The 13992-nt window shown below is 37.0% G+C and overlaps 1 protein-coding gene across 1 annotated transcript in view; it reads right to left on the reverse strand.

Moving 5' to 3' along the window:
• Positions 1 to 6406, reverse strand: part of LOC119189235 (irregular chiasm C-roughest protein-like) — a 44928-nt gene extending 38522 nt beyond the window's left edge. Inside the window, exon 1 of the mRNA XM_037438330.1 lies at positions 6258 to 6406. The gene's annotated coding sequence lies outside the window, so the exon portion shown is untranslated. The remainder of the gene's footprint in view (positions 1 to 6257) is intronic.
• Between the last annotated feature and the right edge of the window lie 7586 nt (positions 6407 to 13992).

Below are 13992 nucleotides of genomic sequence, written 5' to 3' on the forward strand. Positions count from 1 at the left end.
TAAATCCAAAAAAACATATATTACATCAACTTGATAGTCGAACCTGAGATATCACATTCTATTCCATAGCATTTTTACCGTAACTTGGTCATAATTAAATCCGAGTTTACATAATTTCGCTCCAAAGTTAAACTCAATACCGGTTTAAACCCGCATAAACTAAAAGTTAGTTTAATTTACTCTAATTTTAATTCAGCTTAACCGTGTGGTTAAATTCGTGAAATAATAAAAGTTAGGACAAAGTTGTGTAAGCCTATTTATGAAACGTGGCTAGGCTGATGACAAGCAATGTTCCCCTAAACAGTATCAACATCATACAGAACTAAAGTATAGGCTCTACTGTGCTTGTCACCCTAGTTCATTTAGCGACCTTAGACGACGCGAGGCCCCAGGCGAAAGCAAAAAAACATGAGGCCCCGAGCGGAGCAAATAAGTTCTCTGGTTTCAAAAAATAGGGTAGACTTAGTTTTATTTATAAATTTTATAGAATATGTACGTCATATAAATTCAAAAACAAAGGAATCATTGAAATGTGGTGAGAAATCTACAAATTATAATATAACTAGCGACCCGCTACGGCTTCGCACGGGTGCAATAATGGTGCAACTAAATATTATACATAATAATATTTAGTTGTAAGATTGTTTTGTTTTTATTTTTTTAATTCCTGTAATAGTTTTAATTTTGGCAATTAACGTTTTTATTATTATTATTAAATAATAAAAACAGAATCTCAGAAATCGGTCCACAAATCGTAACGTAATTTATAAATACATAAAAAACGATTACACAAATTGAGAAACTGTTTTTAATGGAAGTTGGTGAATAAATGTGTGCCACTTTTGCTTCTGTCTACCCCAGGCATATTGGTAAAAGAACTATCCTTCGTAATCTTACGCGGCCTTACGTTCCCCTTAAATATTAAAGGAAAGTTCACGTCCCGGTTAATATTAAGGACACAATTTATCCCGATCCGTCACGGCACTCCCGTGGGACAGCCTGGAGTCAGGACTGTTTGAACAAGATGGCATTTAGATGGAAAGATTTGTATAAATAGGTCATATGAATGTTATGAAAACAACTGAGGTATCGGGTTCCATGCCCGGGTCGGATAACATGATGTTGGGTTTTTCGACTCAGTATCAGCCTTGGGTCTGGAATTTTTGCCCGATACCGAAGCCATCACCTTGATATTATAAAAAAACAAAAAATTTAATGATTGGTTGCCATTATAGGTTACTGGTTCACGACATCAAATTTCATTTATTTATTTTATTTCACTGAATTGTAGGCTGTTTTTTTAAATCGACTGAACGAATGCGAATAGTCAATTTAAGAAAAAAACATTTTTTTATTAATTTATTTTACTGAATTTGTGCCTGATATGGCGATAGGCTCACCACAATCACATCATGGGACGAAACACACTTAACGAAATGGGTGCCCTGGTTGCGCCTCTGCATACCCCTTCAGGGATAAATGCGTGTTTTTTTTATTGAATTTAGTCTAGTTTTATTCAGAAAAGCAAAAATAATATGATAAACCGACATGTTAATAAAAATTATGCTCGATATGACATTACTCTACGGTAATTAACTTTAATTAAAAGGCATCGACGAACAAGATTCGCAAGTAATAAAAATGGTATGACTAACTAATGTGATATGGAGCTGTTAATTCGAACCGGCTTAGTTTAATAGAGGTTTTCCTATTTTAGCTACTGTGAGAAGTTTTCGTGTAACAGAAATAATATCTATATATCTATATATATAAAGTGGTGTTACACTATTTATAACTTAAGAACGGATGAACTGATTTGGCTGAAAATTGGTGGAGAGGTAGCTAAGAACCAGGAGACGGACATAGGATACTTTTTATTCCGTTCCCACGGGAACGGGACGTGACATAAGACGTGGTATAAGAAAGCATAATTAGGTATGGAGATAGTATACGACCCTGGGAAGGTTATAGGCTACTATCCCGGGGAAATATATAGTGGGACTTTTATCCCGGAAAACTCCTTCACGCGGACGAAGCCGCGAGCAAAAGCTAGTTTCGAAATAAAACAATTTTTCGGATTTTATATCGATTTTTACATTATGATATTCTCTCGACGTTTCGACGACTGTTCGTAATCACATAATATAAAAAATTCCAAAAAACTGATCTGATCCGAAAAACATTCAATAAATCAGTAAGTAAAGGCACGAAATAAGACCATACAGGGTATAACTTAACTGTACTTAAACACTCTTCGCTTTGCCGTAGTCGGGTAAAAAAGAAAATTGATACGTATGTGTTTTCTTTTTAAACTCCGTATAAGTAAAGTTACCATATTAAAAAAGTGCCTAAGTAAAACTTTAATGAATTAGAATATGTCAATAAATTTTCAAAATTTAGGCAAATTAGAATACTTATAAAACAATACGCATTACTTTAATGAATACTCCTTCATGTTGGTTATACGCCAGAATGTGGCTAACTTATACTATTCCTGTGTAAACTCAATGTAATCTTATAAATAATCTAATATAAACAAATAAAACAGATATAAGCCCTAAATAGATTATAAATAAAGATCATTTGAACAGGTTTTCGTGCTCATGGCCTTAAGCTCGTAAATCTTCTTTTGAAAAACATTCCATTGATACCTATGCCTACTAATGAGAAATCTTTTTCACCTCCATTCCCCCCCAATGCGGGGTTGACGCATCATATAAACGATTTGAATTAGGTATTATAATCGGAAAAGCGGCGATAGCCTAGTTGGTGGTGGAACGGACTGAACACGAATGTCCCCAGACTTTTTAAAAATTATGCGTGTATTCTTTGTGAATTATCGCTTGCTCTAACGGTGAAGGAAAAAATCGTGAGGAAACCTGCATACTTGAGAAGTTCTCTATAGGAATTTCGTGAAGTCTACCATTCCGCACTAGGCCAGCGTGGTGGACTAAGGCCTAGTCCCTTTCAGTAGTAGAGGAGGCCCGTGCCCAGCAGTGAGACAGTATATAATACAGGGCTGTTATTATTATTATTATATTATGTTATAATCGCCGGGTTTCAACTTGGCAAATTTCGGAAAAATTGTATTATATTTATGCAGGTCTCTCATATGTGAGTTCGCCTGAGTTGGTACCGCAACGTCTATTTCTGCCGCCAAACAGTGTGTAGTCACTGTTGTGTTCCGGTTTGAAGGACATTCTAGCCAGTGTAACTACTGGACATAAGACATAACATCTCATGTCTCAGGATGGCGAACGCAGTGGAATACTAATGGATATTTTGTAATTCAAGGTGGATGGTGTTTCTACTGTTTATTGGTCGTATCGCGTACCATCAGGCGAACGGTAAGCTCGTCTCGTCATTCAAACAAAGAAAATTGCCGACTTATTTAAATCCTAGACCTCAGTATAGTGGGTTTTGTAAAACGTTAACGGAGCGTACATACCAAGTAAATAATATACAATTAGGGAGCCCTAGTCCATCTACTAGGGCATATACATCTTTTGAAATTACAGGCGCTTTAATCGAATGATAGCTTCGATAGTTGCAGGTATGGGTAAGAGTAAAAAAATCCACTATTTACCTATGAGACTTTATAGTATAGATAGTACTATATATTACAACCTTAATACAATAAAATATTACACTGCATACAACACAAATATACAACAAATCCGAATGATAATCCTATTAAGTTAATTAAATTAAAAAACATACGATTATGCAATATTAAGATCAATTGATACATAAATTGGTTTTAAATAATGACATTACGAAGCAATAAATGCTTACATACATATCACGCATTTATCAGGGGCAGGCAGAAGTGTAACACACCCACATTTCCCTAGTTATGTCCCATGTGTTAGAAGCCTACAGTTATTTTCGTACACAATTCCAGACCCCGGGCTGATACTAAACAGAAAAAAATAGATATATTAGATAATCCCAGTAAGAAAGAATTTAGAGCCAAAGTTTCAACCGACTTCAAATAAGGTGGAGGTTTTAATTCGTTGTGTATTTTTGTGTTATCTCAGATCTCCGTCATGGAATTATTTTTTAGCTGTCTGGGTCATCCTGGGGTCACTTTAGTTGTCAACACATAGATAGTGGCCATATAGATACCTACAATACAATATGGCCACCGCCTACGAACACCCACTATAACAGAATTGAATACAATGGACATTGGAAAGTTGCGTATATTTTGGATCTTCGAGAATATAATGTATTTTTGGACCTCTGTACTAAACACGAACAAAATGGTTCTTTAGTGTTTCTTGTGTGGTAAGACCTCGGTCTAGCAATAAAAAACGTTCCTTAAGAACACGTTACCACAATTATCCAAGATCTACCAATAGAATAAATAAATTCTAAGATTATATAGAGCGAACATTGGGAATACTGTCATACAAAAATTTTGCGCTAATGTGACGGTTAGTCAATCTACCGCCAAATATCAAACATAAAATACTTCACATTACTTCCATATCATTTGCACGTTTTTAATGCTCATTTAAGCATATTTTTTGTAAATGTTATTTTTGTATTAATATAAGGACGCTGTGATATGTAACACGAATATTTCAAATAAGATGACATCAATTGGTAATAACTTTTGGAGCATAAATTTGGTCCCGATTTTCGGTCTATAACTAACTATACTGCTTAATGTCTTTGAACATTACAATAAATATCTTGTTTTCAAATATTTTGTTAAGATAGATAACATTGAACAATATAGGTAAATGAATGTGGGTAGATTTTATTAAGTTCGTACTTTGAATTGTATTTAACGAAAGTAATTTTATTTATTACAGAAATTATCTACTGACATGTTGATAATTTGATATTAAGTTTTAATCTAAAGGATAAAGGCTTCTTTTGATTTGTCATAAAACTGACTCCACGGTGAAGTAGTGAGCAAATTATTAAACACACACACACACACACACACACAACATCACGTATTTATTACATTTGTATAGAAAATCTCTGCGTCATTCGTCACTTGAAGTTAGTAAAAGACTTCAATTTACAACGTATACTAAGCCAATATAAGTTAGCTTGTATCTCATGGGACGGAACACATGGCGAAAAGTGGGTGCCTTGCGCCTCTGCATACCCCTTCGATAAAAGAAGTTCTATTATGAAGCTGAGTAAATAGTTATTTTTTGAACGCATTCACTTATTACTTGCTCTAAATAAATAAAAAACTTAATCTCTTAAAAAGAAACTATCCCCTAACTGCTGACTTCAGGCAAAGCCACGAGCAAATCTAGTTTAATAAATCAAACACAAAGGGATTCATGTAGGATCAGTACTATTTATAAAACTATTGTGATTCCGCCCACAAATTTTATGCGACGAATGTAATAGGATCTAGAACTTATTGCCAATTGGTATAATATGAGCTTTATACCCTTTATTATAGGGGCTGATTTGATTAGTCTGATTGAGCAAAAATAGGCACAAAGATTTTTTATGTTTACACGAATGTTAGATATTAGAACTAATTTACAAGGCTGCGAAGTCTTCGAAATGACGGTAGGAAATTATTACATAAAAACCGCGATGAAATCCAAAAACAATTTAATTTTAATCATAGACACAATATTGAAAATTAATTAATGCTTTCTTGCGACATAATTTGAAGACAAAATGCCCGGATCGCTAATTAATATTACAGACCTTAAATACTAAGTCGTGTTTTACGAATTTCAAATTTAACCAAACCCTTGTAAGCCTGGATAAGGAATTACGAACAGGAATTAAGTAACACTAAACTGTTTACCCGCAACGAAATAAATAGATACAAGTATCAAAATTTTAAAATTTATGGAGTATATTAATTGATATCGGAACCCAAGCCATGTATAAAAGTACAAGTTTTGAAGACATTAATAAAAAACAGGCGACTGTAACTTCCGCCACCTGTCATGGCAAGAAAACGGCAGGTGCGTGATGTTTATTCACTTATATCCACCCTCCTGGTCGACGGGAATATAATAAATAATATATATATATACTATTCATCTATATAGGTTCGTATGGTTGAGAAAATACGCTGTTACTCATTATAATTTTTTTCGGCATTATATTTATAATTCAACCTCATTCTAAATATGAATATTAAAAAAAAAACACGTTTAATTTTGATAAAAAAAAATCCAATTTGAATTTCGAACGCGCAAACGACGCAACACTAAGGCGAGCCATTAAACATGTTTTAAATAATAAAAATCACACTAAACCTGTATCTGCGGAAATGTACACATCCAGTTTCCATTCATAACACAACACTGATCACATACACTGTAATCCTTCGGGTCTGCCGCGTCACTGGGCGCCACAGGTGTGCGCGGGGGCTCGGACGCACGACCGTCCGCCACGGAGATCAGAAACCGTTTGCGGCTTTCGGAGGCTGCGCAGAGGGGAAAGGCTGTGATCGGTAAACTCGCCCGGGATGCTCAGAGCTTGGCTGGATGGCGGCGGGTTGGCCGCGTCGCCGCGAGCGAGCGTGCGGCCCGATGTATGCTTCTATTTTTGAATTTGAAATTATTCCTTTTTATTTTATATTTCGAATACAATTGAATTTAGAATGAATGACGGTTACAAATTAATTTTATTATTCGTCTAATCAAGCTTACTTCTTTAGTCTTTAGCTTTTTTAATTCCAAAACGTTTTGTAATTGTAATAATTATGAAATATAGTACTGATTAGGTACTGTCTTCAAGTTATTAAAAATGATTAAAATAAAAAGTTCCAAAGTAAAAATGTTTAATGACTCAAACATAATGTCCTAATTAGTTGCTTTAAAAAGGGCCCGGGGTTCAATTTCGGACAAAAATATATGGAACCATATTATTTTTAGATCTGAATATGGTGGCCCGTAAATACCACACCATACGAAAGATTCCTAGTGTGGGGCAATATTGAAATTTCAAACTTCATCCCTACCTTCGTGGGGTAGACAGAGATGTTTATAGTACACGATATTTCATTCTTCTAATAATTCATATTTACATTATAAATGGAAAGTAACTCTGTCTGTCTGTTACATTTTCACAACCGAATCACTGAATCGATTTCGATGAAATTTAGTATATAGATAGTTTAATACCCTGGGAGTGGCATAGACTTTTATCCCGGAAAAATATTACTCACGCGAGCGAAGCTGCGAGCAAAAGCTAGTAATTACATAAATGCAAATTTGTGTATAGTTGTTTACATTTTTGTTAGAAGGAAAATTAGAAGCCGCTGATTTGGATGAAATTTGGGAGACGGGTAGACTATATCTTGGGTTAACATGGCTACTTTTTATCCTGCAAAATATATAGTGACTTTTATCCAAGGAAAGGTCTTACATACAGGTGAAGTCGAGAGCCTATAGTGTCATAAATATGACTACTGATTAGTTATTTATATATGTTATTTTTATGCATAATACTTTATTTATACTAATATGTAAAGTTAAGAGTTTATTTGCACTAATCTCAGGAACTATCTGTTTGAAATGAAAAATCTTTTAGTGTTGGATTACCCATTTATAGAGGAATGCTATAGGCTGTATAATGTATGTATACAGTGAAATAGTAGATCTTTGTGTTGTTTGTTTATTAGTGCATCACGTAAAAAACAGTGTTCAATATACACACACTGGATTTTTTAACCTCGAAGGGGTAGGCAGAGGTGTAACTGCACTCCATTTTCTCCATGCGTATTCCATCCCATGATGTAATAGGGGCGAGCCTATCGCCATATCGGGTCAAATCCTATACTCCAGGCTGGTACTGAGTAGAAAACCGAATATCTGCCCGACCCGGGCATCGAACCCGAAACCTGAGCACTACAGTCGTACCATACAACTTCGCTACTGAGTCAGTCATTAGGTATACATTATTATACATTACATTATCAACCAAAATTTCGAGAAACATGTTTATAGGATGAAAATATATATTTTTTAATTTAAATTAAACTATTTTACCATGTGACCATGAAGGCTGCAAAGTCTTCGAAACGTCGAGAGAAAAGTAAAATATTAAAACCGCGATATAATCCGCAAAAATAGTTTAATTTTAATGTCTAACATTCGCGTAAACTTAAGAAATCATTATATATTTTTTCAATTATATTTACTTGGTACCTATATATTAAGATATAATACAATCAAGATTTCGAATTGCCATACATATTGACTCAAAATATCTTTGTGTAGTCGGTTATGCTTTTAGCAGCCTAATTAAATTGAAATTTTAAATAAAATTCTAAACAGGCGATGTCGCATAACTATTAATTAACATAAAGATTTCATTATAATACATTAGTTCATTCATAATCTTTGTTTAAGTGATGTAATCGTTTAAAACTAGTTAATGGTTTGACGGTATTCCGAAATTTTAAGGTGTGTGTCTACCTACACATACTCTAAAAAAATTTTATTACATAGATACGTTGTCCGAGCTCAATATTGGCAAGACGAGAGCAAGGTAATTGCCCGACATTCACTAAATCAACCTCCAACCACTGTCGGCTTACTAACTTTTTGTATTTTTGGTGTAGGTTAGAAATCTTTGGAACAGGTCCATGTGTAGCAGTGGACATTCTGTGGCTGATGATTTGAAACGGATTTTATAATTAAATTTTATATGTTTCGTCGAATAACATTAAGAAAAATACATTTTAATATCACAATTTCCTTCAGGAAGTCGTTTATATTACTCGGTGTTATTAGATATAATTTCCTTCAAAGCGAACACCCTGCCTAATGGCACAAATAGACAAAGACGTGCTTATAAGAAAGACCCACCACCTCGTATTATGATGCGACAAAAGATAGATCAAACTCTTGAAACATGTCAAGGATAGTTTTTGTCATCTCACATAAGTTTTTAAGATTGTTCAAAGATTGTCTCGGGACGTTCAATTTTCATTACAAAACTTTGGTAGGTCTGTTTTTTGCTAAAATGTCGGGTAGTTTGAGATATTTGTGTCAGCGGCGGTCTCGACTTTAGTATTGTACGTAAAGTGATATGATTATAACAAAACTAGTTGACACGACAGACGTTGTCCCGTCTTAAATATGAATTTGCAGCACGTATTCGCTGACAGTTGACAGTTTTCTTAAATTTTCAAATTTTTTGCGCAATTTTTTAAATTTTTTCTTTCATAAGGACCTTCTCCTGACAATAACAAACGCAACAAGAAAAAAATAGTGATATCGGTCCAGCCGTTCACGCGTGATGGCGTGACCAAGGGAAATAGGGATTCATTTTTATATACATAGATGTCTTTATCCCCGAAGAGGTAAGCAGAGTCACAACTAGGGCACCTACTTTACGTCGTGTGTTGAGCCTAAATTTTAGACTCCAAGCCGATACTAGAAGACCCATTAATACTAAAATTAACTGTCCAAAGGATTCATTTAACAATAGCATATGAATAATAATATCAGCCCTGTATTATATACTGTCCCACTGCTGTACGGGCCTCCTCTACTACTCAGAGGGATTAATCCTTAGTAAACGCTGAACTAGTGCGGATTGGTAGACTTCATACAACCCTAAAAATGATTATAGAAAACTTCTCAGGTATTCAGGTTTCTTGACAATGTTATTCTTGACCGTTCCTGTTGACTTATGTCGAGGCTACTGGCCCTTGATAGATTAATACGCCATAGTGGTTCATTCCTTATGTTCCTGGGTCAGCCAGAGTGCAAGGTATACAAGGCAAAAAATAAAATCAGAGTTGTATGTTCTTGATTTCAATTATACTTAATAAATCAGCTTACCAAGTGAATGTATCTCTGTTGTTGCTGTATTGTAGCTTTTCTGTGACAAAAGAATTTAAAAAAATGTGAATAGATAATAAATAGTCTAACGAGTAAGATTTGTCAAAAGTGATGATTCATAAACATATAAAATGAAAGTGATAATTCATTTCGGTTTTTGCATAACCGAATATTTAATTATAACTTTATTAAAAAATCAGAATAGAATAAACGAAAGCGAATTTTATTTAACGAAATAAATGTATTCTAACTATTTTTTGTCTCATTTCTGTGGCTAGACGCACACGGGTTTGAAAGAATAAAATATTTTTTTATAGTTAACGGACGCCACAATCTGTCATCAAACTTGAAACTCCCGAAACCAATAAAGGAAGACGAGACACAAAGCACCTGTTATTCAAAAACTTCGACCAAAAAGGCAAAAAAACTCCACCAAAACAAGAGCGGCCTCTTGAAATCCACCGTCTAAACGCCATTGTAACAAAAATTCCGAAAGCCAGACCACTATCAACCTTAGTGATATAATAATAAGGTTGTAGATGAATTAATACGCCGGCAGACGATATTCTGGTTGAAGCCCCAAAAAACTCGGCCCAAAAAAACTAAAACGTGTTGCGTGTACACAAAAAATCAGGGTAAAGATGCTACCGGGGTGTATTGATGAGAATGTATGTCAGCATTTGCATCGGGTCGAGATTTTAATGGATAAGAATTATGTATGAGAGCTCAGGAGTGAATGTGAGACCACGTACAGGGAGCGTGGTGTGATGCGCGGGCCGGTGAAGCGACGTGCTGACGGGAGTGTATGAGAGCTAAGGAGCGAGTGTGAGACCACGTACAGGGAGCGTGGTGTGACGCGCGGGCCGGTGGAGCGACGAGCTGACGGGAGTGTATGAGAGCTCAGGAGCGAGTGTGAGACCACGTACAGGGAGCGTGGTGTGACGCGCGGGCCGGTGGAGCGACGAGCTGACGGGAGTGTATGAGAGCTCAGGAGCGAGTGTGAGACCACGTACAGGGAGCGTGGTGTGACGCGCGGGCCGGTGCAGCGACGAGCTGACGGCAGTGTATGAGAGCTCAGGAGCGAGTGTGAAGCCATGTACAGGGAGCGTGGTGTGACGCGCGGGCCGGTGGAGCGACGAGCTGACGGGAGTGTATGAGAGCTCAGGAGCGAGAGTGAGACCACGTACAGGGAGCGTGGTGTGACGCGCGGGCCGGTGGAGCGACGAGCTGACGGGAGTGTATGAGAGCTCAGGAGCGAGTGTGAGACCACGTACAGGGAGCGTGGTGTGACGCGCGGGCCGGTGGAGCGACGAGCTGACGGGAGTGTATGAGAGCTCAGGAGCGAGTGTGAGACCACGTGCAGGGAGCGTGGTGTGACGCGCGGGCCGGTGGAGCGACGAGCTGACGGGAGTGTATGAGAGCTCAGGAGCGAGTGTGAGACCACGTACAGGGAGCGTGGTGTGACGCGCGGGCCGGTGGAGCGACGAGCTGACGGGAGTGTATGAGAGCTCAGGAGCGAGTGTGAGACCACGTACAGGGAGCGTGGTGTGACGCGCGGGCCGGTGGAGCGACGAGCTGACGGGAGTGTATGAGAGCTCAGGCGTGATTTTGAGACCATATACAGAGCGTTGTGGATACTAACAAGTACAGTTAGTATGTGGGTGACTGTACTTGTTAAGATTATTTCAATACCCCGCGGTCTGCCAGCGTGCCCAATCGAAGGCCAAAAGTGGGCGGGACAGCTCAGAAGCCAGTTGTGAAGTCTATTTGCAGATAAAATATAATTATATAATCCAATAGGCACGATGTAGGCTGTATGGGAGTCAGTGACCTCCTTACATACTCATAACAAACCAGACATAAAAGACTCCTTAACATCAGCTATAAAATCAAACACGAGCTCTTTCTATGCTGGCCACTAATTACTAAACGTCCAGCTTTACGAGAGCTGTAACTGCCAACATTTAATAGGTGAATAGGGGTCTATACCCGCGAAATAGTTTCCAAACCACACGCGTGGGATTGGAAATAATGGTATAACATTTCGGACAGTAATAAAATTGTTTATAAATATAATTTTTATTTGATTTTGATCTTAATCTGGTCATTGATTTATAGTGAATTGTCATCCGAAACGGTTAATGTGTCTTCGAAGTTTTGTTAATAGGTGGACAGGGGAGCATTGGAATTCGTTTTTTTATCATTCGAAAAGCCTTAAGTCCCTTTTATGTTCTAATACTGCTCGTAAAATTCGGAATACAGTCTCAGGACATTGACGTATACTCTATAGACACGAACGTCCCATATAAACTATTTGTTGAAAATCTGAACTAAAACGTCACTGTTATGGCCTATTTATTCATTTGAACAATAAATAATTTTACTTTTTTGACTAATCTATACTATTATATAAAGCTGAAGAGTTTGTTTGTTTGTTTGTTTGTTTGAACGCGCTAATCTCAGGAACTACCGGTCCAAACCGAAAAATTCTTTTTGCGTTGGATAGCCCTTTGTTCGTGGAGTGCTATAGGCTATATATCATCACGCTATACCCAATAGGAGCGGAGCAGTAATGGCTAATCTCAGGAACTACCGGTCAAAACTGATAAATTCTTTTTGTGTTGGATAGCCCTTTGTTCGTGGAGTGCTATAGGCTATATATCATTACGCTATACCCAATAGGAGCGGAGCAGTAATGGCTTATCTCAGGAACTACCGGTCCAAACTGAAAAATTCTTTTTGCGTTGGATAGCCCTTTGTTCGTGGAGTGCTATAGGCTATATATCATCACGCTATATTCAATAGGAGCGGAGCAGTAATGGCTAATCTCAGGAACTACCGATTCGAACTGAAAAAATATTTTTGGGTTGAATAGTCCTTTGTTTATGGAGTGCTCAAAGTCATATATCATCATGCTATGACCAATAGGAGCGGAGCAGTAATGGCTAATCTCAGGAACTACCGGTTTGAACTGAAAAAATCTTTTTGTGTTGGATAGCCCTTTGTTCCTGGAGTGCTATAGGCTGTATATTATCACGCTATGATCAATAGGAGCGGAGCAGTAATGAAACATGTTGCAAAAACGGGGAAAATTATAAGTTTTGAGAGCTTCTGTTGCGTGCGCTGCGTAAACGGTTAAAGTTATGCAACAATGATGTATGACGGGATTGTTCCACTTTAAAAGTTCTAAAAAATATATTATAAAAACAAAAGTCCCCCGCTGCATCTGTCTGTCTGAACGTGTTAAACTCAAAAACTACCCAACGTATTAAGATGAAATTTGGTATGGAGACAGTTTGAGACCCTGGGAAGAACATAGGCTCCTGGGAAACTACTACTTTTATAACGGAAAACTTTAGCCTGAAAAACTTTATAACGCGGGCGGAGCCGCGGGCAAAAGCTAGTATTTTATATTCACATCCAGGTTTAAATTTAGACTTGAGTTCTTATATTATGAGCGCAACTCCGTACACAACCATAAGCTGTTAATATTGACCATACTAAAGTTGAATGGATTGCAGTTCAATTCAGTTGAACACAGTGAATGCTCGGAACGCCAAATATAGTACGTAGTACATACATATCGATGTCTCAGGATAAATAAGTGATGATTAAAATTGGATAAGAAGAGATATACCTACTATCTATTAAAGACGATTTAGTATAATGACTGAGTACGTGGGTTCAATTCCCAGGTTGGACTGCAGTTTATGTTTCTAAAAGGATTTGTTTGTATTCTTTAGACAGGGTTTGTCAAGACATCGTAAAAGCTAATTCGCTTTCTGATGTGCAACGCTATATAGCTTGACTAGGAAAATAAAAACCCTGCTTTGATGACGTCACTTTTGCTTTTTCGTTTTAGATAATGTTATCAGTACAAATTAGTTCCACAATTTAACACATTAGGTCTTTATTATCCTTGTCAGGCTACACATAGTATACCGGTATAATTCTAGCGATATTGAAAGATTTATAAAGCAACTAGCTTTTGCTCGCAGCTTTGAACGCGTAAAAGAGTTCTCCGGGGTGAAAGTCCCAATATAAATTTTCCTGGGATAGAAAGTAGCCTATATCCTTCCCTGTGTCTCAAACTATCTTCATACCAAATTTTATCGAAATCCGTGCAGGAGTTTTTGAGTTTTTCGTGTTTAGACACCCATGTAGTATGTGTACTTAGTATATAAGCTATTTAACG

This window comes from Manduca sexta, chromosome 2 (assembly GCF_014839805.1).
Source record: "Manduca sexta isolate Smith_Timp_Sample1 chromosome 2, JHU_Msex_v1.0, whole genome shotgun sequence".
NCBI lineage: Eukaryota > Metazoa > Arthropoda > Insecta > Lepidoptera > Sphingidae > Manduca > Manduca sexta.